The sequence below is a fragment of the Cygnus olor genome, chromosome 3 (assembly GCF_009769625.2).
Source record: "Cygnus olor isolate bCygOlo1 chromosome 3, bCygOlo1.pri.v2, whole genome shotgun sequence".
NCBI classification, from domain to species: domain Eukaryota; kingdom Metazoa; phylum Chordata; class Aves; order Anseriformes; family Anatidae; genus Cygnus; species Cygnus olor.
Window position 1 is genome coordinate 117,317,153 of NC_049171.1, and position 27,738 is coordinate 117,344,890.

At 44.4% G+C, this 27,738-nt stretch overlaps 1 long non-coding RNA gene across 1 annotated transcript in view; it reads left to right on the plus strand.

Moving 5' to 3' along the window:
• Positions 1–27,738, plus strand: part of LOC121067236 — a 140,934-nt gene extending 113,196 nt beyond the window's left edge. Inside the window, exons 2-4 of the long non-coding RNA XR_005818190.1 lie at positions 22,993–23,202; positions 24,539–26,558; positions 26,970–27,738. This is a non-coding gene — a long non-coding RNA (uncharacterized LOC121067236). The remainder of the gene's footprint in view (positions 1–22,992; positions 23,203–24,538; positions 26,559–26,969) is intronic.

Below are 27,738 nucleotides of genomic sequence, written 5' to 3' on the forward strand. Positions count from 1 at the left end.
GTGTTGCATGGGTAGATTGAGAAATATTGGGGAAGAATTATTAGCCAAGTACAAGACTATATCTTCCTTCTTTTTAATAAGTGCTTAGAGAAAAAGCACTACGAAGGTATTGAAAGTGGAAAGGACGAAAAGTATTAATTTAAAAATATATGTCTTTGGTATAGAATTTCACTCAGAACTAAGAGATATGTTTCCTGAGCAGAGTCAGGCATGATTCACATAACATTTTCCCTGCCCCTGGGGAATGTCGTCTCCTTCTGATGTCTCTATTTACGGGAAAGGTTTCATTGCAGGTTCGGCACAGGCTGCCACGCGAAAGGGCTGAGTTCACTTTCAGACCCTAACACGTGCTCGCTCTGTGCGATACAGCAGCCTATTTACTCTAATCCTTGCCCTGGCTGCAGCTAAACAATGTGGTTTTCCTTATCCCTGGTCGTGACAGCCCTTGCTCGTGTGCTCCATGTCTGGGAGGAGCTGTGCCTCCTGGGGTGCTGGTCAGCCTGTGGCGGGGCTGCCGGTTCCTCGGCACTGAAGCCCTCAGCTGGGCCCAGCGGCACACCGTGCACATTATGTGTTTCCACTGTTAGAAGGACTGTGAGCAAGAGGAGAGAGAGGAGAGACTCCAGCTGCCATCTGAGGTGCCTGCTCTGATAGGAGTGAGTGGAGATCACGGCTCATGAATTCCCTTGCATGGAGTGAAGCTTTTCCAGGATGAAGCACTTCTATCAGAAGACCTGGAATCTTTTTTTCTCCTATTATTTTGAATAAAAATGCCACTTGGCTTTCTCTGTTTGATGAGAATATGTTAATTAATAGGCTGCCAGAAATGAAGAAACACCTTGCAAAGTCAAGCTAAGGGTTGGAGTTGCACCCAATTTCTGAATGAGGCTGCAACCACTTTCACAGTGAACCTGACCTGGTCTGTAGTTTGGCAGTTTAAAGGTAACAGAGCCAGTATGACTTGAATCCTAGAGGATATAGAAGTCAATGCTTCCCGGACAAATTATTATTATTTTCCTCGGATTCATGGTGAAAACTGGCCATTAGCTGAACCCGTATGAAAAGAAAGAAGATTTCTACAGCTTCCCCAGTACACGTGTGGTTTCTAATGCAGCCTTCAGTAGCACGAGTGACATCTCCAGACAACCACCATCACTAAAGAGAGTCAAATTCTCAGGGATGTAACAGTAAGTAGGGCTAGGTCATTGATGACAGAGTAGCCTCCCTTACTCAGTGCAGTTGGGAAAGGGGCAGAAAGTACTGAATTGCCCCACTGGACATTAACAGAAGTGCAACCACAATTATCTCAACAAGACAGACTTGTTGATACAAGCAACAAGTCCTAAACCACCCTTTTAGCTTCTAAATCACAAAGATTTCCCACCTTTGGGGATGCATAGCTCTCCTTGGGAGAGGAGACAACATAGGTACCTTATGGGTTCAGCCTTTACACAAAGCAAAGCGTAGCGTCAAGCAAAGGCCTGAGATGGTAAAATCTGGGCCTCAGTCCAGAGCAGAGCCTCTCCAACCTGTCAAGTGGTTTATGTCCTGTCTGGAGGTGCCAAAAAACAAGACCATCCAGGAGTCATCCTCAGAGTTCAAATCTGGTTCCACACACAGAATACACAGAAGTCTGGATTCAGAGGCTGGTTTAGGGCTCAGCTCTGCACAATTCATTGCCATGGAGCAGTTCTGTAAGGCAAAATGATTTATCCCAGTTTTTAAAGTGCATGCAGGTTTTGGTACTACAGCTGAAAAGACAGTTGGGGTCCTGTGGGCGGGAACTTGGAGAAAAACTGAAAAAAAAGCCGCCCTGGTTATTAATCAGAATTTTGTATACTTTTCAATTCGCTTCTCCAGGACTGATTCCACTGCACAATAATTAAAAAGAAACCCGTGCTGACGGTGTTGCCCCCCCGCCAGTGGAGCGGTGCCTGGCTGATCCCATTGTCTGCACCCTGAATGCTGAGCCTACAGTTAATAATTAGTTAGCAGCGCTTAAATGAAATCGCACAACCGATTCTCTGGTACACTGGCAGAGGCGGCGGCTGAGCCAGCCAGGACTTTGTCATCTTGGCAGGGAGAGGGAGCGCTTGGTGCCATCCCACAGCCAACGTGCTGTGCTGGGGAGCTGGCGGAGCCCGGCGGAGGGGTGCGGGCAGGAGGGGAAGGGAAGGCTTTTGCCATCTTCTAGGAAAAAAAAAAGAAAAGAAAAGAAAATGGACTCGTTTTTGGAAGGGAGGTTTCGTGGAGATGTCTCTCAGTTTCATATTTATTGTTTATTGCCCGTAAAACTGTGTTTCTATGCTTCACAAAGCCATCATTTCGATGTAGTCTGCCTAGCCTGAAATGATAAATGAAAGCAATGAAGGGAGAGGAAGGGTGTTCGGGTGATTAAAACTCTGGATTTGACTTGAGAAAGTAGATTTCAGCTCCGTCTCTGCCACCAACTTTTGGGTGACTTTTGACTAATCGTTTAATCTCTTTGGACTTATGTGAGATGGGGAGAATGATGATTTTTCCCTTTTTTTTTTTTTTTTTTCCTTTCCTTGTCTGGTTAGGCCATCCAAATCTTCCCATTGGGGACCCTTTTTACTGTGGTCACAGAGTGTGACCAAAATGGGATACCACTGTAATTTAAATATTCCCAGTATTTTAACAACGTGTTTGTGGATATAAAGGGAAAATAGTAGAGTAATTAGAAAGGATGTGAATAATGAGAGTGCCCATAGCGGCACATACTGAACCTCAGACAAATCCGTTTCTGATTGGAGCGGGTTTATTTCCCTCACTGATGATTGAAATTAATATAGGCTGTTATTTTATGGAGGTACTCATAAACTGGAGGAAATCTGATGGCCTCTGGATGTAAAAGGTCAGAGCAGATGATCTAATAGTCCTTGTTAACCTTAAAACTGTGAAGGAAGATGAAGGTCTTTTCTATTATTTTTTATCACAGTTAGATAGGAAATGGAATGATGGGTGGTAAAGCTAAACCCCAAACTCAGATGCTCCTCGTTTCTGTCCCCATCTCTTTGCTCATTCCTGTGCCTGTAGGTTTCCAGCTGTGGGCCACATCTCCTAGAGCATCTCTGAGCCACCTCTCTAAAGGGTGCCTGAAAGGCAACCGAAAAAAGCCTTTTGTCAGGCGGCTTTAATTCCCTACTACAGGCAATCGCATCTCCACTGGAAGTGTTACGGGTCCATAAATCAAAAAATGGTTGAAAACCTCTGCCCTGGTCTTTGCCAGCGGTTAAAGACAGCTCACTCCCGGCACATTCATGTGCCCATCTTGATTTCTCAAGTCCGTTCCTACAGCTGAACAGGGCACTTCTTGTCACCGTTGTCGGAACAGCCTGTGGCCCTCTTTGAATTTTCTTGTTTTGTGCTTACCCTACAATTAAGTATCAAGTGACAAATACATAAAGACCTTAATATACAGCACCGTTGCATACCAGATACACAAGTGCACCTTGGTACGAGCACTTTACAGACAAAGAAACCTAATCACTCATCAGCACTATTGTTTTTGCTGCATGTGTGGTCTGGATCAAGGCCTCGCGTGCCTTTGGCAGAGGTGTGATCACCTCGGGGGTTTGGAGGTACTGCTCTGGCCAGGAGCCCTCCTCGCCACTCCCCTTAGGGTCTGCCACCACAGCCAGCCAGCAAAGGAGGTCCCTGAGGAACCTGTGGCTCCCTGCGATATCGCATCGTGGGCATCCTCTCTTTGCAAGGGTGATGTCACGGTCCGGGTGTGATTGCATGGCCGGAGCGCTATCAGGACATGTGGCATGGAGAGGAAAGGTGCCCAACTCAGACCAGGCAGCACATTTGGTCCTTCCAAAGTCGAGGCAGCACCAGATCGTGGTGCTCAGCAGTCCTCCACAGACCTCTACTGTGAATTTGTCTAATCGCGTTTCAAATCCATTTATATTCCTGGCCTTTGCAACATGCTGTGCAGCAAGTTGCATAATTTAGTTATTCTTTGTAAAAGTGTTTCTTATGGGCTATTTTAAACCTGCTGCCTTGTAATTGGGTGCACCCTAGTTCTTATGCTGTGAGAAGTAATGACTAATTCTTTTCTATTTGCTTTCCCTATACTGTTCATAATTTTATAGACTTTATTGTGTGTTCTCTGATTTTTCCTGTATCATTTTGTAGCTTGAAGGGCTACATTTTTTACAGAAGTCAGCACAATGGGAGATAAGTAGAGGATTTGGTGTGTTATTGCAGACTTCCTGAAATATAGAAGAAAAATTGATCATCAGCTGAACCAAAAATGAAATTCTGGACTTTTTCTGATTAAAAAGAAAAAAAAGGAAAAAGAACAAAACCGTAAAAGGCCAGTTTAACATTCAACATTGGTTTCAGAGTTTTATTTCAACATTGACCTCTTTGGTTTTTATGCAAGCCAGCAATTAAAGGATACCACAGTAGAAAAGAGAATTCATATGAAAGGCTTGAGACATTTTTGCTTTGAAAGTTTCAAAATGTTTGCATACTTCTTTGAAATTTCCCTTCTCAACCTGTCCATTCAGTCAAATCAAAATTTAAGCTATCAGCAAGTCTGAACATTTTTCACCCAAAAGGCTTGTTTTAACCCAGGTGTAAAGAGAAATTCTCATGAAAAATTCGATCTAAAACCACATAAAAACCCTCTCCTAATATGAATCCGTCAAAGATCTCATGCCAGACAGATTTCCCACGGATTTTATTTTATGTGTGCTAAACACTCCAGAAAACAAAGCCTATCCAGAAATGCGAATCTGAGGGCTGTTTAATACTGTAGATTTTCCCCTTGTATAACAATTATGTAAACAGGCATGCTAATTGACATCGGATGCGACACTGAATTTGTGAGTAGTGTTCAATAGCCATCATAATTTCTCATTTTGCTGCTTTTGGTTGCTTAGGCTAGTAGTCACATGTAGGAGGACAGAATAGAGAATGCAGGGTGGACTAGCTCCAACCTACCTGAAGTTTATTGTTTTTCCCTGCTGGTGAATTTTGTCTGGATTTTCTCACCTTTTTGAGCTCAGGTCTTTGTTCCTTTACTTATGTTTTATAACAGGAACAAACTAATTAATCTCTTTGCCAAAGAAAGGCAGGCATGTGCTTGTTCCCACCTGAGATTTGCTTGGGGGTGAATTCCTCGCTGTGGTGCTGTTGAGGCCCTGGAAGAGTACAGGATTGGGTCTGCCTGCTCCTGATGTCTGCTGGAGCTGGGTTGTCTGTCTGTCTTGAGGTCCTTTTGGGGACCCAAGAGGGTAACACTCACTGGCTGGTCGTTTGTGCCTTGTGTGGCAATCGGAGCCCCGGGTGCCAGGACGATTGCTCCTCCGCAGCACAATCCTGTCACGGATAGTTTTATGGTTGACCGTGACTGCACAGGTTAGTTCTAGGTGATCTAAACAAGCTTTTGTTTCCTTCCCATCACTGTAGTGTTGGATTCAATTTTAGTCTTTGTTTTAAGTCTGCCTAAAACCCGATTTTTGAGAAATTTATTTTAAAATTCATTCAAAACAAATACATAGGCTTTGCTGAAATATGCAGTATCCAGTAGGAAATACCTTATATAGTATGCTTGGCTTATTTAGAGTAAATCCAGTTAGATAAAGATGCATTTTAATATACAAATTATATTTGTTTTTAAGCTACAGTATTCCATCCGGACTCCGCCTGCTTCCATTTTTTTAACCATTAATCTTGCTTTTGCCCCTAATCCTTTCTTTGCTACAATGAGCTTTCACTGAGTGCGTGTGGGGAGGGAAAGCCCTATTAGATTATAACATTTTATGAGTTGTCAACGATATAATGACATTAGCCACCTGACTGAGAAGTAAAAACCTTTGCGGTGTCACATAACAGGTTAGAATGGGCTGGTAAGCCCTTGTGAAATAAACAAGGTAGAAAAAAATCCTCCAAAATGTATATTTAAATGGATGGATATAACCCCTCCCTGCTTATTAGAGCACCGAGGGCACTTTAAATATTTTATACATATATATCTTTATGTATGTATAGAATAGATACAGATAGTGCACACGAATACATACATACACACATGCATAGACATACAAGTCTTTCAAAATCAGAAAGGTCTCAAATTTAATTGGAATGGAAAATGCTAACTAATTGGCATCCAAATTTGATTTGCTGTAGAAACCTCATATTTGTTTGAAACACAACACTGTGTCTTGGAACACAAGCCCAGTCCTTCAAAAATCATACACGAGAACTGTGGAAGAATCAATTAAAGTTGATTTGGCAGATCTGCTTTTGACAAATATAAAGAAATCTCTGATTAGGCTGAGAAGAAAAGAATCCCTCTTTCGTGCTCTCTCTATTCTCTCCCTCTTTAAAGGCAGTAGATGTCAGAAGGGGGTGGGTAGTGATATGCAAAACACGGCCTCCATAACCAAAGTAGCCTGCAAAATTAGGTGTCAGCATGCAAAGCTTATTGATGTATGAATGCGGAAAATGAAAGCCGGCAGTAGACAGACGGGGCTAAAGGTGAGACAGCCACAGTGAAAGCAGCTGTACATCTACGTCAAGGTGTTGCTATATGAGCCTGCTTTTTTCTGGAGGGCCACAGCCTAACAAGCTGTGCCTGGCCATAAAATGATGAAACAATACAATGTAGGCACACACTGTGTGAATACCAAATAAATTGACTTGGACCCCCCCACACCCCTTCAAAGTAGGCCTGTGTATTCATTAATAAATTCATATTCTGAGTTTTCAATAAAAGAAGAAAATGCAGTGTAAACTGGAGTTACTTAGTGACACCCAGCTCATTGCTTTTTATTGTTGCTTGCAGCTACGAAGCCTTCGCTGTGCACTAGTAGAATTTATTACTGTCTGTCTTTGTGGCAAGTTGGTGAAGTGAGCCTTTTGAAGAAAATTGACCCACACTTCATGAATATGATGAAAAATGCCAATAACACTACAAAGACAAAGCTCTTGACATTAGTGTGCAAAGAACTAAGAGACAGTAATGAAAGTATTGCAATTACAAATCATATCCCTCCTCCCCGGCCGAGGGTGCAAGCTTTTGGGGACCGCTGAGGAGCCCCGATACCCCGCTGGATGTGGGGTGGGATGAAGAGTGGGGGAGGATGGGTGCCGTTTCACCACCTTGCCCCCTCCCCATCCTCCGTGCTTTGAAGGAGGAAAGGGGTGAGAAGAGAAAAGCAGGCAAAGTGCTTAATCCGGCAAGGATTTCCCTCCTAGAAGGTTGCCCCTTCTTCTCGCTGAGCCTGCATGTAGAGGCAGAGTGGTCTCGTTGCTAAGGCACAGGACTGGGAGCCGCGCGGTCTAGCTTGCGTTCCAGCCTTCTGCCACTCTCTTCCTTATATGCTCCTGGACACAATGCACTGTGAGGCTCTGTGCCTCAGTTTCCCTCTCTGTACAATGGTTGTTTTCTTCTACGCTTTATGAACGTAGCCTACTTTGACTGGAATTTCCTTCATGCCACCTTGCTCTGCTTTCCTGTGTGCACCCCTCCTCTCTTTTGGTATTGCAGTAATCATAATAATTGGGATAAAAATTACCATTTTGCAAGCAGGAAGGTCTGCCTCACAGGCTCTGTCCCAGTAAAGTGAAAGAGAAAGGAGGAAGCAATGTGACACGCAGAAGATCTCTCTTCAAGTCTTTCCCTGGCAATAAGCAACTTGATCAGTGAAAAAATATAAGAAACAGATAGGACAGGTTTTTTTTCCCACTAGCTGATGAAGCACTAGAACAAAGCAACTTCAAGGCAGGAAGAGTAAAAGCTAAGAGAAACTGAGCTGTGAAAAAAAATAAAAGGCAACAAAAGGTTATTTAGCCCTATGTTGAACATTTGCCACTTTCTGAACTTATTATTCATCAATCAAATTTTCCGTCACCAAGATAAACTGTAAGTGCCAAGTGTTTTGTTTATGCATTCTGCTCTTATATTTATTGTGGAGAGACCTGCTAAAAATCAAATAAAAAGCAAGCATGCTATCTACTAAATTTGTATGTGACAGTCGTAGGTATATCTTGCCACATTGCAGTACTGGTGCCAGAACAAATCAGTTCAGCTTTGCTGTTCTCATGCTCCTCTTTCCACTTGTAGGAGATGACACTTGTAAATTAAGGCAAACCATGACTGAGTTTCCTCTGTGACATGTGGCCACTGATGAGATAATCATGAAGTCAGCTGGAGCAATTCTGCAGGTCTGTCTGAGCCGCTCTGCACCCAAATACAGGCTGTCCAGGAACTCCGCTTCGATCTGACTCCATCAGACCTGTGCCACCTGTGGATCCAGGCTGCTTTGGGAACATGCGGGGCTTCAGAAACGAAGACACTCCGCTGGTCCTCATGCAAGACCCTTCTGCTTTGGATATTGAGTGTTGCAACATGTACAAGTTGTCTGCTGCATTTGTCAGTGTCCTTGCATCGCTCATTTTGAGGCACAAAAGGGTCTCTCGGGATTGCTGTTAGCTGGCTGCAGAGCATGACAGTGGAGTGAGGACTAAGCCCTTATTCTCAAAACTAGCTGTTTTGTTGCCAACCTGTCACATGTGATTTCCCCTGTTTGTTCAGATGTCATCAGCAAGGCCATGGCAAGACCCCAAGGTCTCTGTTGCTGGCTGTGGGACTTTGACACCCATGACTTGAAGCTGGCACTTGAATGGAGTAGAAGACAACCGATTAAACCATCTTACAATCGTATTACAATGAGGAGCTGAATCAGTGCTGATTTCCCATTCCTGCGCCTGCTGTTCCTAGATGCATTCCCTGTACTTAATGAGCAGAAGCTCAGATGTGCCTCAATCTCCCTCCCTTCTCTTTCTTGACACTGGGGTTTCTGACATGATACCCACAGGACACACGACAGGTTTCAGCAGGTTGACACCTCTTTGGTATGTGTGAAGATACAGATACAACCATGAAGCATATCTAGTGTCTTTAGCATTTGGACCATCCCTTTTCTCATGGAGTGGGGTCATTTCTCTGTCCTGGTCATGAGAAAGACCCACGACATCTGAGGAGCTGTAGCAGGTGGCTGTATTAGTGCCCCTGGTGGCTGAATCCATCCATGGGGTGTCCTCCTCAGAGACACCATGAACCCAGTAGGAGGAAATGACTGTCATTTAGGAGAACTAAGCTGGACGTGATACTATTTTCCATGTTTTATGAATCACTTAAAGTTTTACAGTACATTATGAGGAGAAAAGAGACAGAAAAGGAGAGTAAAGAAGCATCCAAACAGGGGAAGCAGCTACTGTGTAATAGGTGAAAAAATAACAAAATGGACTGATTATGTCTGAACATCCATCTTTCCGAAGCAATTACAGATTATAAATCATTGCTTGTGTTATTTGGCTTTGAAAACAAGGCTGATGCAGAAACCTCAAGAGGAAAATGTGAGACCACCACATAGATCAGAATGATACCACTGTAAAGAACAAAAAAAGGGACGCAGCCAGAGGGAGCGAGCAGACTGCCCAGCTATAAAAAGCAGCGTTGAAATCCAGAGGAAAGTTTCATCAAAGGCTGGCTTAAGTGCAAAGGTTCAGACCTGACTAAGGAGCAGCTCATTTTTTGTTGCTCTAGAGCAAGACCTGTCTCCTAAGATCTGAGTGAGTGAATGAATGTTGTTCTCTTGCTCAGCTGAATGAGGCAGTGGCACAGTCTGGCCACAGATGGGGAATCTTACAAGTAAAGACGAAGCCATTAGATAACATATTGGAGTGGCTGTATTGAACAGGCTGAATGCCTGTTTGGTTAAAAAAAAAATGCAAAAAAAGGAGAGGAGAAGAAAACACTGTGTAATTATACAGCCTCCCAGTTCTTACCTTCTCACTCCTTTTTTCTGTGGCCATCCGCATTAGATGTCTACACTTCTCAGAGCATTTTGTGGCTTGCTCCTCTGGCTAGTGGGTGCTGTCCCATACCCATTAAATAACCTTCCACACTAAGCTCTGTGGGTGCAGGTTTCACAGTGGGACACTGAAGTTGGGGCACTCCTTGCTGCTGCTGCTGGAGGTGTGGACCAGCCCTGGTGAGCCAATCCCCAGACCAAATTATTTGTTCACCGTGTCTACATAACTTCCCAAAAGTACAAATAGATAATATTTATTTGGCATAATTGATTATGGCTAATGATGACTGTAAATTCAGTTGTGATGCTGCTGGACTTATCTGCAATTTAGATAGAAGGAGGTGTATTTTTCAGACGTTGGCATGTTTAGCGTTTCGGGATGAACAATTTATATACTGGGGTTCATTCTGCTTCTTCCAGAACTGATTGTATATTAGCACGTCTCACGAAAATCATGTGTGACATTACTCTTGCATCTATATATTGAAAAGAAATGAAACTGGGGCTGGATAAAAGCCCTTTGAAGTTGGTGGAAATGTCTCCCATCAACTTCAATATGAACACATGAACGTGGAAATGTAGGATTGGAAAGGACCTCCCGAGTCACTGAGCCAGTCCTCTGCTGTCACCCGCACTACCTCGTGTCATCCCTTCTCCATCGGTTGTTTCACTTCTGCCTGTCTATGGGCTGGTGATGTGCTCAGCATATTGCTGAAAGTGTTACCAATAATGAGATTTTTTTTCATTAGAGGTAACCAGTAGGTCCTGTGTGTTTGATTTGTCATCTCTTACAGGTGTGAACAACTCCCAGTACATCATCTTAAAAATGCAGTTTGGTCGACGTATGCAGGTATCGGGAAGACTGAAAGAGGGACAAGGTTATCTATATTTAGTTTGTGTGTTTGTCAGAACTCCGGAAACTCGCACCATGGTTCCCAATAGATAGTGGATGGGATCCTCCAGTGATCCTTGCAGCAGATAGTGGGGATTGATCACAACAGAATGAAAGGGGCCCTGTTTTCTGGCAATGTTTTTGGTCTTTAAGAGTTAAAAGTGATAGGTGAAGAAGGCCCAGATTCTTTGGATTTTTTTTTTCTGTACAATATTGTATATGCTGAAAGTGAAAAGAAATAATTGAAAGGTATGACTAGGAAAATTCCATGCAATTTTATTCAAAGCCAATTATGTAAAGAGAAGATAGTAGAGAGGGTTGGAAAGGGTTAAAATTAAAAGCTGTTTCTAAAGCCTGCAATAATAATACAATAGATTGGTGGTAGCCACAGGCAGAATTTACTGTCCTTGGTCTAGTGAACCAGTATTAACCCTTCAAGTGTCCTGGATGGCTCTGTGCACAGTGTCACTTCCTGCTCCAGTGTATGGATGTATGCTTTCTGTCAGATTGCTCAATTAATTATAATTGTCTTACCTTTAAAGGGATGGCCCTGGGCATACTAGGGGGTGTGGCCCTCCTGGGGTTTTATTTCAAGCCATATCCTACTGTCTCTAACTCAGTCAATGAATCTTACTCATCAATATTTAATGACACAAGTGTACCTTTTTTTTTTTTTTTTAATTTATTCTTCTACACAACTAGACAGGTGCATTGTCTTCCTGTTACATTTTGGCAACAGTGAAGATGCTGCCTAGCTCTATGTTAGGATCTAAGAAATAGGTGGGTAGACCCACCAAAAACTGTCAGTGGGCACTGCCTGTGTATTTGAGAAACGGGCATTACAGACCTCTTGCTCCACCTCTGAGGTGCCACAATAGGCATCTTGCTGCAGGTTCAGTACTGAACTGGTGTTAGTCAGCTTCAAAGCAGCTTTTGCCAGCTGTGTAACACACAGTAAGAAATTGGTTTTAAGGAATAGGGCAGGAGAAACATCTCAAAGACTGCTCATTTTACACTTCCAGTGCAACCTCTGCTGCTCTAAAAGCCACCAGTGACACATTCTGTGCCGTTCACACCTTGCTGTAGTCTTGGACAAGAACCACATCCTGTGTATTATTGATATTTTATGACAAGGTAAAGCAATTTTATAACATCAGGCTGCCCATCTGCTATGAACTACTTTTCACAATATTCAAAATAGATGTTTCCCTTTCCTGTTTTCATATGAGTGAAATGCAGACCACAGTTAGGTTATGAGACTGGGGGCCAGGAATTTTTCTACTTTTAATCCTGTCTCTGACATTGATTCCTTCATTAGCCTTGGGCAAGTCATTTCACTTGGATATATTCGAATCACCACATCTATAAAATGGAGATGCAGTGAGGTGTCATGGAGATTTATTAGGCTGTGTCTGCAGCATACTTTGAAGAAGTCAAACCATATACACCTGTTAATGAATGGAATTTTAAAATATGAATGAAAACATTTCCTCGTTTCAGAAGCTCAGGTTCTGGGTAAGCGTCCTGCAGACCTGTGACTACCACTGCAGTCAGCAGTTACGACTTACATTCAGAATGTAAAAAATAATAATAATTAGCTAAACATTACCATTATGGCAACTGAATGCCAGAGAGTTTCCCAGTCAGAAATGTGCTGTTAATGGTGGACATTATATTTGTCCCTATGAAATCAAAAAAAGCAATTTTTGCAGTTAAAAATGTCCATGGGTAATTTAGAGAGTACTTGCTCTGTGGTTGGTAGATTTATAGGGAAATTAGCTACCTGCATAATTACATCACTACAGAGTAAAACTCTAGCCTTGCAGGGACATTTTGCTATCAGCCTCAATGAAGAGCTCATCCAACTTATCGTTTTCCAGTACGCTTTGGTTGGAGGCTTCACCAGGACTTGGAGCTTTCCACGCATCGGTGGTGTGGCCCAGCAAAAGTCCATAATCAGTGGGAGTCTGTTCAGTGTCTAGCCTGTAGAGGGGCATCTCAGATGAGCTGGTCCCATCCTGAGTTGGTTGTGATAAAGTCTTTGGTCTCAGCAGAAGGTCATGAGGTTGGACGCGTGCCCTGTCTGCCCCACCAGTCAGAGCCGCACACCTGGGCACGTGAGACCAAAGTCACCTTACCTTTGGCACCAGCCAGAACCGAAACAAGCTGGTGCCAAACTCACATTGTCCTTACTCATGCTGGACTTTCTGTAGACAGGAATAAATCTCCTCCGTGACTAATCTGTGCATGACTCACCAACTGTATCGTAATGCAAACCTTGAAGAGCTGTGGGAAGGAGCGGTGCACTGAGGCATGTTCCAAACGAACACTGACCCCACGCAGCAGACAGCGAGACTCGCACAGAAACCCAGCGCAGGAGGGGGTTTCTGCAGGGCTGGGGCAGTGCAAGCACAGCGTGGACCCAGCCTTCCTGCTGCCCCTCTGCTCGCTGCTTCCCGGCTGCTACCACGCAGTTGCAGGTACCATGTTCCCCTGGGAAGTGGAGTAGGTGACACAGAACAGTCTGGAGAGAGGAAGGCATTGGGGTTAGGAAACAGATGGGGCATGGGGTGCAGTGGGGTTACACGGAGAGCAAGGATGGGAAGGATGGGTCTCCCGTAGGAAATAATGTAACCTTAAAAAGCCACGGTGCAATAATAAGGACATGTTCATTTTGAAATTAGTCACCCAAAGCTGTTTAATTCAGCTCTTCTTGCCCAGACACTGCTTTAATCACGTATGAATCAGTGCGCGCACAGGCGGTGAGCATAGCTGCATGCTCATGCTGGTTCATAGCCACCCTGTCACCTACAGCACAGTGGAAAAAGCATCCAAGAGGACAACGTAAGGCCTGGTGCCGCACGGCACGGTGCTGTGCTTGGACCTGAGTGAAAGCAGTAAGCAAAGATAACTGCAGTGAGATACAGCTACTCGTGTGTGAGCAGCAGTGGTGACTGGCACTTTGCTTGGGAGAGCTAGGAGGAAGCATAAAACTCCTAGACGTCCTGTGGGTGGACATCGAACAGGTTTCCTCTTTTGGGGGAGATTCAGCACAGGTTGTCTTGCTAACCACGTGAACCACCCCTCCAGGCAGGAGCCTGGTCTCACCCTGCCAGCCTCAGCATTGCAGAGGAAGGCTCCTTTACCATTCACATTTTCCTTCCAGGACATGATGGAGAAATTATCCTTCAGTACCTGAGGAAGGTGCACATCCCTGAGAGAGACAGTCTTCTTCCAGGAGCAGTTTCTGACCTCTGCAGCCTGGCATACAATTTAGCATAGAGAACTCAGCTGTGTCTGTTTCCTGTGTGGGCTGACAGCTTGCTTCCCCAGCCCCTGCTTAACTTGGTAGTCAAAACTGAACCTGTAATTTCTACTAGCATGTAATGTTACAAAAATGACTTTTTAGAAGTCAGTAATTTTCCTACATAGTCTAGTTGTAGTATGTTTCTAAAGGTCTGTGCTCTGGCCTCGCTACCCTCTGAGCAAAAAGCAGCTGGGAGTGTTGCAGAGAGAGCTTGCTTAGCCCTGGGGGAATGGGTGAAGTGGATGTTTGGTGTGACTTGTTTGCAAACCCCTGTGGCTATTTTGAGGAGAGGCTCCTGGGATTTTACGCAGTCATGTATATCCCTTCCGACTTGGAAAGATGGATTCTGTCCAGGGTTCGGCTGAAAACAAGAAGGGGCCATGTTCAAGTGGTGAGTTTTGTTGGTTTAACAATAAAATGCAGCTACTGAAACCACCATTTACCACCTCCTCTCAGTGCTGTTCTGCACATAGCCAGATTAAATAATGAAGCTAATGAGTGAACACAAATGTGTCTAGGTTTATTGTGGACCAGAGCAGTAGGTGCAGACCCATGGTAACATGAGAACATGAGGCTCCAAGGGCGGCTGGAAATGCAGATAATATCAGATCAGGTCAAAGAGAGAGGCTTAGCAGCTGTGGTCCTGATCTGTGGCACACGATGAGCCCCAGCCCAGACCACGGGCTATGAATGAAGGAAGTCACACAAACAGAAGTGGATGGTTTCATGTTTCCACTTTTCTTCGTATCCCACTGTCCCACTGCATCCCAAGTTGCTGCTTGTTTGATAGGCTCATTTTTTTTCTTCCTTTTTTTTGTTTTTTTCCTTTTATGAATCTGGTGGTGTCATTTTCATTTTTACGCTGGAAGCCTGTTTCGCTGCGTTTCTGGCAAACCCCATTGGTTAAACTTGTTTTACCACATCATGATCTTTTTTATAGCTCACATCTGCCAGGAAAAGTTTGTCATTCATCATCTTCCTTTCTGCTGTGTTCATTTTCAGCTGTGCATGGAATGTGCTTGTATTTCCAAAGCAGTGCAAAGCTTTCTGCTCCGGGGCCAGGGTGGAAGGAATAGGCAGTGGGCAGTCTCTGCGCCATGGCATGTAAGTCATGCTCAGAAGTGGGGAAGAAGAGAAAAAAATGATCCTGAGCATAAACAAAATAGGCTGTGGGACTCGGACTCCCCTTCCCAGCGGCATTCCTTCAAGAGACTACTGCCCCAGGCAACTCCAGCTTTGCCTGTGTCTACAGCTGGCTTGTTCCCGGTGGAGAGGAGCTTTCCCCAGAAGCAGTCCCATGGTGTCTGCAACATTCAGGGCTGCGTGCTTCCTCCATTTTCATATTACTCATCCTGTTACGGGTGAGAATCGTGTTGATGCCAGCAACCATGTTTAAACATGGGACAGCACTGAAGTACAGCTGTGTTTTGGTCACTGGGTTTCTATACCTACGTTGTAAGTATACCAGAAATGTGTAATGATGCATATAAAGTTGTTTAGTTGCTGTTTTGTTAACCAGGTGGCATTACTTGTGGTAGAATTCATGGGAACTTTGCACAACGAGACCAAAAGCATGACAGTTACAGTCCCTTAGTTGCACCATGTTGGGCAGAAAGCTTTCTTGAAGTTCTCTGGAGAAAGTTCGCAAAGTTTTCAGCAAAGTAGTTTGGGGAGAATCTGGGATGGTAGCAATTTGGGTAGAAAATCAAGGCTTTGCATAATACCTGCTCAGAATCACACAACTCATGGGACTGATGTTTGAAGTCGCTTCTTGCTCAAAAGATCTGAAACCATGTCGCAGGCACAGATCATCATGACCATCTCCGTTTTCCAGCAACTTGGGCATAAGTGGACGGAGAAGAGAATTTAAGATACAAGTAACAGTTATGTTCCATTTGGCCACTGGAAATGGACTTGGATTCCTGATTTTAAGTGCCTGCTTTTGAAATCTTTGCAGCTGTGTGAATGCCTTGAAAGCAACAGGCAAGTTCCCTCTGGCCTTTTTGGGCTGCAGAGGAGAAGCCCCGCTGGGTGAGTGGGCAGGCAGCCGCGGGTGCCGGCGCTGTGCTCTTTGCCACTGGAGTCTGTCTCCCTCCTCTGTATCTCGCTTGTGTGGAGATAAGTGAAAATTCAGGGACTTGTGCCACACTTCCTTCATAATGGTGTGTACAAATATTTGCATGCAGCAGTGGTTCAAAGGAGCCTGAGATACTATCTTAACTGTGGTGCTTTCCCAGACCATTGCTGCGCTTTGCCTTTGTGAATAAAGGCAGCAGTGTCTGCAGTCAGGAGATCTCTCATATAGATTTAATCTGGCTGCTTTCTTCCCTGGGGAGCAGAGTTGAGGATAGCGAAGTTCAAGGTAGCGTGTGTTTGAGTTTTGTAAGCAGAATAGACATGGAAATTTGAAGCCTAAATTGCACATTCCAGTCTTCTTATGGAAATGGTGAGTGAAGAGGAAGCGGAGCCCTTAATACTGAACATGCGCCAGTTTTTAAATACCGATACAGATCTAGAGAGCTTATTTATAAACACCGCATGCGTATATGTGCACACACGCATCCACACACTTATACATACACATGCGTATGTGTAATGTTTATAAACAGCGCATCGCATCTCTCTCTGCTTATAGATTCTATTGATGATTGCTTTATTCGTCTTGTGGCAGACCCATTTAAATGAAAATATGTAACCCATTTCCTTGCTACTATAAATTCTGTGCTATGGGGAAGTAGTGAAGTGCACTAGCTATACATCCATGGAGAAATGCCCTGTTGAGAAGAGGAGTATTATACAGGGAACAATTGACAGCCCTTCACTTCAGTGGGTACATTTCTCTGTACAGCTGCATCACCACTAATGATAAATGAGTAATGTTTGATAGCTGGCTCCGTTGCTTGACAGCTACAGTTTTGGCCAGAGGGCCACGACAGGCTTTAGACTTCTGTTCAAAATGAGTTAAACATATTAGGTATTACGAAGCCACAGAAGCCTCGAGAATGAGTGCTGAAATGAGTTATCAAGGTATGCTCCTGGGTACACAACTTGCAAAGCAGATGTCATTCTAATAATGTGTGATATAGAACATGTCTGGCCTAAACCCTGCTGGATGAAATATGAAGCCCCGTTGGTGATATTTAATACCATTTTATGAGGTGCCATCTTATAAAGACAATGCCCGCCTTATGTGGAATGCTTAAGGTATTTTGCCAAAGGCACTGGGAGGTATCTGAACTAAGTAGAATTTTTATTATTTTATAAGCCTTTACTTTGTAATATTTCTGTTTCTACATTATTGTGGTACTAGCTGTGCTAACCCTTTGTCTAGTGAACTTCATGAGCGGTTTACTGATAGATTGACTGATAGCCACAGTGTCTGTGGATGTAAAGGCCAGTTCCTACCTAAATATATTCTTAACAACAACAAAAAAAAACAACAACACCAAAACCAGAATAAAATAGAAAGCAGGCTTCAAAAGGAAATAAAGCTTTACAGGAGGCACTCTTGGAAAAGAGGTCCTTGAAGCTACAGGATCCAGAGGTTTTGGTGTTTTTTAAAGGAGCGAGGCCTGGGAAGATTGTGAGTTTGTGCATTACAGCTGCAGCACTCATTTCTTCTTGAATTCCTCTTGTAAATCTTGACTTCCCGTTGAGATTTCTGGATCCCTTTGCCGATATCCCAAGGACACATGCTGAGTTGCTTAATTTAAGGAAGATGACGAGTGTTTTCACTCTCCAATTCTCTCTCAATTTATTTACAAATTTTCGTTTAATGCTGCTTTTGTGGAACAAAATTACCTCCTTGTTCAGGTCTGTCAGAAAGCGAAGGCAGAGAGCAAGCGGTTATTCTGAGCAAATTAGGTATCTCCTTCCCAGGATGCAAAGACAGTGTTGACAGCGGTGCCGAGTTAAAGACCCCAGTGGGGCCATACTTACATTTCAGGGATGCTGAGCTGGTGCAGATGGGCTCAGCGCCGAGACCCCCCATCGCCACTGCTGGAGGATCTGGTCCAGGGCTGCAAGGGAATAGTTTTCTCCTCCTCACCCTACATCATCCTGTATCTCATGTCCCTGCTAGTCGTCCAGGCTTCTTCATTTTGCCTCTCCAGGCACAGAGTGCCCATGCCCTGGAAAGCAGCAGCTCGTGAGGCACTTGTGGGGGCAGGCTGATGTGCCCCAGCAGCCGCTTCTGCTCAGCAGGACGCCTCTTTCAAGCGTCCCTTGCAGGGCAGGCTGGCACCCCCAGCTCTCCTCCTTCCAGGGTCTCCTGCTCAGCCACGACCAGCCCAGACATTGTGAACACCATGGGACCAGCTCCCTCTGACTACTCCTGCTGATCTGCTTGTCTGAATCAACATCAGCACTGAAGACATTACTCAGCTCGCTATGCTAGTGACCACCACGTACGGTTTCCAGCTTGAAAGACGTCCCTGCACTCAAATATGTGGTGGTTCTCGCTCTTAATTGTAGCACTCTCCTTCTGTCCGCCCAGCTAAGTGATCTCTTAATGTTGTGGTAGTGCAGCCTGATGCGAGGAGGTGTTAGGTTAATAACCTTTGATAAAACCCTACCAACTTTTTTTTTTTTTTTTGCCCTTGAAAAACTTGCTTTCCCTTCCAAATGCATCATCCTGTGAGCCCAAGGTTCGCAGATATTCAGATTCATCTTCCTTTATACCATAAACATGCCAGATATATATAATCCATTTGGACACTGGCAAGTGATGACTATCAGAGGCAGAATGGGTACTGAGGGGCCCATAGCTATACAGTAACATCGGCTTGGCAGCAGCTCATCCATCGTGCTAGATGATCTGTCCATTTCCCTGCCTATGGCTTGTAGCATATAAAATACAGACAAAAAGTCAGACCAAATATTCCATGTGCAATGCTCTTTGCATCGTAGCCCAGCTCTTCCAGCCTCGGTTTAAATGCACTCGTGGTCCAGCTGCTGGGCTGAGACGCCGCTTTTTGAAAGAAATGTGTCTCAGAAATTCCTGAAAGTCGCTGCTCTATGTATGACACGTCAAGTTACATCTGCTGTGTCACGAAGCATCAGCGTGTTGCAAAATACAGTAATGAAAGGCGACAAGATACACTGTAAACAGTTTCGGTCGATGTTTTTGTTTATTCCAGGGTGAATTTCATGCGATATCGCAGCAGAACTTTCGCCCGGGGTGGTCAGCCAAATCACCCCCAACATTTTGGGTGCCAACGTAGTTTAGCTTTCAAGCTAACGTTCACAAAGCTCTCAGAGCTGCCCCCATGCCCCAGCGCAGGCGGCGGTGGGACAGAGCCAGGCGCCTAGTGGGGTAAGGGGCATCCCCCACGCCAGCTGTGTCCCCCTGCCCACGCAAGAAGCTGTGCGGGGAATTTCCCTGTCACCCCCCGGGCATGCCCCGGGGCTCCCCACAAAGGGCTGACATGATGCAAGTCATGGCTGGGGCGCTCGGTGGGGCTTTCTTCGCCTACTGGAGAAAGCTTGTAAACTCGTTTGCAAATCCTCCACCCAAGCCGTACAGGTGGCTGATGTTTATAAAGGTTTTCTACTTGGAGCTCATTTTCTTAAAATCTGTCCTTATGCTTGCTAAAATCCCCGTTCCAAGCTGCACGAGGCTTTCAGGTCCATTTTCCTCTCAGCGTTTTTCGCCTATATTGTTGCAGGAGTCAAGTAGGGAAATGCACAGAGCTGGGAGATTAAAGATGTAAATTTTATAAACAGAAATCAAAGGTCCTAAATCCTTAGCAAAGAAAAGCCAACATAAGTATGAACATTAAAAAACATACATAAATAGTACTTCAAGGCTGAATGTGTTAAATTATTCAACAGTTAAGTCATAAGTGTTCTTAAACTTAAGTATAAAAATGCCCTTGACAATATTTCATAGCTGTGCATTTCTCTAAAATATTTAGCATTCTCATTAAAGAGAATGACTTTATTTTATATATTAGTTACACTCCCACTTGTTAATATGAAGGAATTTAGTAGCAAAGAGCATTCTTATGCATATAAGCCAAAGACAATTTACATATAAAGTTGGACAACTATTCACTTTTTATTTATTCCTGGATCATCTGCATCCACGCAGAGCCACAGAACATTTAAACAAATTTGTTCCTTAATGTGTAGTATTAATATTTCCTAGCCCCAAATATCATTTGCTAATGCCATCGCAAAGACAGGTTCATTCAAAGCTACATGGAAGTTCTTGCCTTTGAAAGACTTAATGAACCTTACATTTTTGGTATACTGCACAGTGTAATGCCTATTACATATTCATTGCCAGAATGGAAGATTTCCTTTAACTCTGAGCTTCCTGGTCTAGTTCACTGTAAAACATTGTCAAAAGTCACAAGAGACTTTCACTGAAAATTGTGACTCTTGATAGCAGGATGTAATGGGGAGGTTTAGAATAGAAGAACCACTGGTATATGGGCCCGGGGGGAATAGTTCTGACAGACAAATGGATGGATAATACAGTTTTTGACATAATGGGATGAAAAAGTTTATGCCAGAAAGAACTGAATTAAAGTTATTACTTTAAGGAAATTCTGAAGTTCTCAGCACCAGTGGCATTACCTGCATGTGTTCCGTTTTACTGCATCTGTGCATAACAGATTTTTAAACAGCATTGGTTTTGAATTGATTTACAAGCTTACTAACAAATCTGCAGTAAAATTTTAGTTACTTTCTTGGAAGTAACCATCATTTTACATCATTTTACAGGGTGTTTTTTTTGGGAGCTGGAGTTGTTTGATCTGTCTGTTTTTTAAAGCCCTGCATAATCATTTTGCCTCTTGACTCCCTTTCGTAGGAGCAGCAAAACAAAAAAGACTATTATTCAGAGTTTTGCTCTGGAATAGTAGGAGGGTGCATAAAGCTATATTCTTTTGTATATATATTTTTTTTCTGTGTGTTTTGTGAACTTTGGAAATTAGCAGCTCTGAGATCCCTGGTGAGACACAGAAATTGGCCGATGTGGAAACCATTGCAAGATCAAGGCCTTAGTTAACCAAGGCCATCCAAAAAGGACTGCCTGTTGTTCTACGTATTATTTTTAGGTGATGGCAGGGCTGAGCTGTTGGTCAGACACACTTTTAGGTGTGCATGCGTGTGCGCACCCAGGGGTTTGACCACAGGTCTCTGGGGAGGGGATGGTGCAATAACAGCCTCTCCACCCCAAAGCTTCTGCCTGAGCTGTGTTTCATTTGAGCTGGCAGTGACTAAGCCAACGGCTAAAATGCAGAAATAAGTACGGCGGAGAAAGGCCATCATAATGGCAAAGATGAAAAATGTGTTAGTGCAGAACAATGAAGTGATGGTAAATCTAAAATGTAGGCACCAGTCACCACTTGTACCATGCTGTTGTCAGAAGTGTGCTGAGATATCTGAGAGAGCAGGCTGAGAAAGGGAAGCTAATTATACCACATTATTCACTTCTGCTCATTAGGTATAGTACAAAGGCTCTGCTTTTTATGTATATATTAAAGTGCCAAGGAGTACAGGAATAGATAACTTAATGTTTCTTTTGTCTCACTACTGGGTCAGTTCAGACAGAAAAAAATGTATTTTCATGGACCTGTGAGTTCCCATCCTCAAGAATTAGGGATTTCACCCTATGTCACTCCAAACAAACAGAAGGCAACTTCCCCCTCCTCCCCCCCCCAACACCCAGCAAAACCAAGCTCAACTAAAGCAAAGCTCCTGTGCCCAGTGGCAATTCCTCACCCAGCACCTGCGCAAGGGGGCTCGAGGGGGGGCTGCCTTCCCTGCTCTGCTCAGCATAGGCACCAGCAGCAATGGAAAGGCTCTTCGTACTCAGTCCCTCTTCCCCACACACCCCAAACAGCTCCAGAGATGATTTGGCAGCCTCAACCTACCACCCCCCTGCTGACATCCATCCCCGGCTTGCGTCAGCCCCTCCTGCTGCCTCTTGCCACTCCTTCATCCCGAGAGCACGGATAACCACCCGCTCCCTGGCTGAGCACCAGTGAAATGAGTTCAGCTGTTTAATAAACTTTGGAAGGTACATGTAATGCATTCTCTTAGATGTTCTACCTGCCCCACAATCCTTGTATTGCATTTGGATCTGTAAATGAGCCATTAGGAATAGACGAACGGGAAGGCAGAGGATTGGTTTATTGAAAATATTTAAATATGTGAAATACCCGACTTCCAAAATCCACGGCTCTCTAATGCTCAAGTCACAGAGCACACATTAAATCTGAAAGGAGAGGAACAGGTAACACACTTCCGCAGTCAGGTGAAGGAAATCAAATTTGGGCATTGAAATCTCCCCTTTCCCACGATGAAAATTGCCATGCTGTTCTAATTATGAGCATCACAAAAGCCACTGCTTCAGTAAAATACCCTGCAGCTACACAAAAGGATAGGCTGGAGAAGCACACATCTACCAATAAGTGGCACTGAGTATCTACTCCATTTCTCACACAGGTTGGCATATCTCTCAGTGGTCCATCTGGTAGAATTGGATGGCATTTATCAGGAAATAATCCAATTGTGGCATGCCAAAACCTGAACATGAAAAGTACTTGTGCCTAGTGTCAATCATTCACCCTCTGACAGTTCAATAAACATCCTTTCTGTGATGGTTTTCAGGAACACTGACACCCAAAATGCTGGAAACAATGCCAGAGATGGAAATGACAATGCTTCTGTGAAACATCAAAAGGGACCGACACAACCTGGCACGGATTCTGTCAAGTGTTGCTTAGCAATACAGTGTTTGTGGGCCGCTGGCGTGTCAGGATTAGCTGCAAAGGGAGTGATATTCACACCTTTGCTGAAAATACATCGTTCCTGAATACAGGAGTATGAAGTGGGGAAGTGCAGCATGGAACTGGGGATGCCACAGCCACAATATACAACTTGAGCCTTCCAAAAAGCCATCTAACCTCCCCGGTTTTCTTCCTCAGGCATGAAAAGAAAAGCTGGACCGTGCCAAGCTGGTGTGCCTTGTCCCAGCACCGCGAGGACGCAGCCCTGCCCAACCAAGCACCGGGCAGCATGACCATGGGCTCAGAGGATACGAGGAGGTCTCACACCACCACTCGGTCACCACCACCACTTCCCTTGGGCTGGGATTGGAGAGGGCCAAGCTCTGCTCCTAGCAGCTCTTACAGGAGGTACGTGCAGGCAGGATTTCAAGCAGGCTGGGTTGGCCACTGGGGCTCGGCTGATGGTGATAACATATGCACAGAAAGCCTAAACCTGGAATTGGGATGTAAATAACCGGTATCGCTTCTAATGAAGTGTGAAATAGGGACAGTCATTTTAACAGCAAAGGTGTTGGTAATAAGACCATGCAAGTAGCTCGTGGTAACAAAAAGAAAACTTGCTCACCTGACAAAATTCTCAAGTGAGTCCCTCTCCCCAAATGACTCAATTTACTCTTTGTCTCTCCCGATCCCCAATTCCCCCTTACAAGGCACCCTGAAGGGCAAAAGTGGCATTTCCAGTAAGACAAACAAGGCTCTGTAGCTGGAGGGAGAGTGCTCTGCTTTATATTGCAAACACCACTTTGCTACTGACAAGGAAACTGAATTGGGGGAAGTGAAATAACTTGCCTGAAGACATGGACAGACCTGGGAACTAAAGTCAGGTCCCCGTAATGTGCCAAATCCTGAAGCGGAGGCTCACGAGGTCTAACCAAATCGCCTTTTATGTGCGTGCCTGGTAAATGGGAATGGGAGTAACGTGTGCATATCAAATAAGGGGGTTTTGCCTGTCTTGAAATTCAGGGCTTTCAGATCCAGGAATCAGCTGATGCCTGGAGCACATAAACTGCCTTTTTGGTGTGATGAGGGCAGGCCCGTGGGTCCAAATGCAGACACGCCAGCCAAGCCCATCCAAATGGAGGTGCTGCGACGGTGAGAGGAGGCAGCTGCTGGGAAAGGCTCTTCTGGAACAGGATGGGTTGGCCACTACCCCTCTGGCTCAGGGCTGCCCAGCCTGATGGCACTGCAGTGGTGGCAAGGCTGAAAACATCATTGAGAAGGCTCTTTCAAACAGGCAGAGAGCTCCAAACTGAAATCCTGAGGTGTGCAGATTCTTATATATACTTATGACAGTTTTCCAGGGAGAAGTACAAGCTAACTCCATCAGTGCCTTTGAGCCTTGACTTGTTAATTGGCATTACTTCTAATTCCCAGCTATATTTTAAGGTATGAACCTAAGGAATTTTAAAGTCATTATGTGGGTGAGGGACTGATAAAAATAAATCCTTCAGGTTTGAAAGTGGCAGAGAGGGAATAAAAGGTGTTAAGAAATCCATGAGTTTTCAGCCAATTGGTTCAAAAAAGCATCCGGGTGGACTGCAGCTTCTGGAGAAAGGTCACTGATACTACTCTGGGTACCTCTTTTTATGAACTTTATGCATCACATAAAATAAATTTAAAGCAGTTTAATTTAACAGTCTAATTAGTCATGGCTTTTTCATCTTGTCTATTTAACTATACACAGAACAAAGAGAAAGACACAAGGCCAAATTTGGAGCTGGCACAAATCAGTTCTGCAAGTCAAGGAAGCCGTTCCTGCTCATCCAGGCTGGATACAGATGCCGTTGGCCAATTTTATCCCTGGGGATAACACCCCTAATGTCTGAAGAGTTGCACCGCATATGAATTTGGCTGCCAGGAATTAACTCCCTGCAGAGCGGATCCCTTGTTCTCAGTGTTCAGAGCTTGTGCCAGGTTAGTGAGAGTGTGGGTGAAATACTCAGGAGAAATGGCTTAAAAATTCCAGATAGTTTGGAACAAAACTCCTCTACGTGTTGGCTTCACAAAGACACATGCAAGCATTTCCCATTGCTTCAGTCTGCTTAATTTGCACCCCCTTTTGCTTTAAATTTCAGTGTTCATATAATCTCACAATCTCAGGCAAATGGCAATCACATGAATGCATCCTCCACTGGAAGTAAGTGTCTCTCTGTTGCCTTTGATGTGGTTATACTGGTTATACCATTATATTAAATCGTGCCTTGTACTTCAGCTCGTCTGTGTAAACCCACAACAGTAAGCAGGTCTTGGTGCAAAGGCATGAACCAACCCACGTTTACAAAGGTGATGTTTCTAAGCAGATTTCCAGCTAACAATGTCTTAGGCCAGCTAAATCTAGAGCTCTATGTCCGTACTTAGAGGCTGGTATTTCAGGGGGTTGTGATTCTGCTGCCAGCTTTCATTAACTAAATATATAATTATTTCTTTCAGGTTTCAGATTTTGTAGATTCCAGCAGAAATCTATCTCTGGTCTGTTGACTGAGACATGGGGCTCATTTATTTTGTGATGTACTTTTGCAAGAGCAGGTACCAGGCAAGGGTTGCCATCCTGAAAAGCCCTCAGGGCTCTTCTCCTATGTCAGCAGGCAGCAAAAGGGCTTGGAGGTGACGGGGGTGGCAAAGCCATGTGTCACCCCAACCCCTGGGTGACACAAGAGTCCATTCAAAATGCCTCTTTTCAAAGCTTCTGTAAGTTAGAGTTTCCTCAGCCAAAAATAACTACAACAAACAACAAAAACACAATAAAGAAATGCAAATATATCCTAAACCACCTAATAATTAACTGTGTTCAATTAGTCTCTGGGGTGCTCTGTGCTGCTGTGTGGTCTCCCTGGAGGCAGCAGCAGCACCATAGCGGTGAGTTAATGAGTTCTGGTTGTGTCTTGTCCACAGACTTGGCTGCCTCACCATGCTCCTCCTCTGGCCCAGCTTTCCGAGGAAGAACACCCACTTTTGAGGGCTTTCTCTGTCTTCCTGCTGGAAGCTGATGAAACACCCAGTCTTCCCGTGTAAAACATTTCCAAGGTGCTGCCTCCGTGGGGCTCAGCAGGCTGCCACTCTGTGCCCCATTCCTGGTGCAGCAGTGGCCGGATCTGCGCACTGAGCAAGCTGAGTTCCCGCGTGTTAGGGGGTGGGGGTCCCAGGGGCTGCTGGTACCCACAGAGTGGGCAGTGCACAGCTCCCCTCTCCCATGTCAGCACTGATGGCTGAAGCAACAAGAGTCTCAGTGGATGATGAGGCCAAAAGAGGAGTCTTTTCTGTCTCAACAACCATTGCATTTTTCTTAGCACTCCTGTCATGTGAAGACCAGGTCTTCATTTTGGCAATACAATTTGAAGAGAATGAGTTCATCTGCTCTTTGTTGGGGTCTGTAGACCTTAGTGCTTCACATTAGGTCTAGCATCTGTTTATGTTACTCCTGTTTCTTCTGCAGCTGGGTGTCACTGGGCTGTCAGGCTTCTTTGCACATCTTTCTCTTCCCTTAAACTTCTGTTAAATTTAGGTTTTGCTTGGCAACACACTCTTAAAGTTTTTTAAAGCTTCTGATTATACTTTTATCCTTCTTTTTTTCAGATTCGGCCAGGACCTGTGCAGACCCTGGACCTCTTCTCTGCCAAGAAATTGTTTTTTCCCGTGAAATGCTGCAGGTGCTAAAGACAACCCAAACAGCATTGCAGGAAGGAGTCCCCAAAGGGGTCCTGAGTGTGAGTGAAAGGGACACCGTGGACATGTGCAGCACAGGAACGTGTTTACCATTAGCCCTATTTCCAAGAGAATCTCTGTAGGCAATTGGAAATGTTCATTTTTTACATCTCCACAGAAACACCTGTACATAAAGATGAGGGGCCTGTGTCTCCTCCTTCAGACCTGCTCTGTTGGGAGCTTTCCCACATCTTGGAGTTTCCTACATCCTCCTTGGGGTACTCTCCTGTCCTTCTGAAGAGTGTCCTGCATGCACTTGCTAGAAGTCCATAGTTGCCATATCTTCTGAGATTTAACATTCTAATTTCCATATTGCTTTTTTTTTCTTTTCTCCCTAATACTGCTGGTGTTGGGCACACACTGCACACTGACTTGTGTACTCACAATCACTAATGCTCTTTTTTCCTCCCTAGGCTGAATCCATCCTCACACTGCAGCACAACAGCAGAGCTCGCTGCCAGGAGGATCAGAGCTGACACTGCTGCTGATACATTTTGTTTTTCCCTTTCTATGTCCATTGGCTACTACTGCACGTCCCCTCACCTGTATCATTCACCACAGAGCGGACAGTGTTACATGCTGTTTTCTGCAGTCTCCAGCATTCACTTCGTGGTACCTTCCTGACTTGGGACTTCTTTCTTGCAGTAGTTTGTATGAAACATCTCACAGTGCTGCTTTCCAGGAACTCCATTCTGGACAGGATTAATTCCTTTGTGTGGCAAATTTTAATTGTTCTATCAAGGTGTTTTTTTCTTTCTTTTTTTTTTTTTTTTTGAGTTTTCCAACCCCTTTCCCTGGTGTTTTGTCCCAAATCCCAGCCATAATATATTCTCTCTAATGAGAGAACATAATTGTAAGATCGGTACTTCAACCTTCTATTACTCACAGGCTCTTTTATAGTTTCATCCTGAGTTTGTACCAAGGTTGTTTTTTTTTTCCTATTGAAAAATAAGAGGTTGACGTATTTCATCTTTCTTGGAGGACCACTGTTCTTGCATTGTTTTACTACCGTTTTGTACTCCTCTGCTGGAGTTAAGGAAAAACCACAAAAAGGTGCTGGTTCCCCAAATCAGCCATTGTTAAGAAAGAGGGCAGCTGCTGACTCTTTTTATTCACTAGAAGTGTCAATAAATGCTTTCAGTCTTTGTATGTGTTTCTGAAGGGCTTCACCTTTCTGTTGCA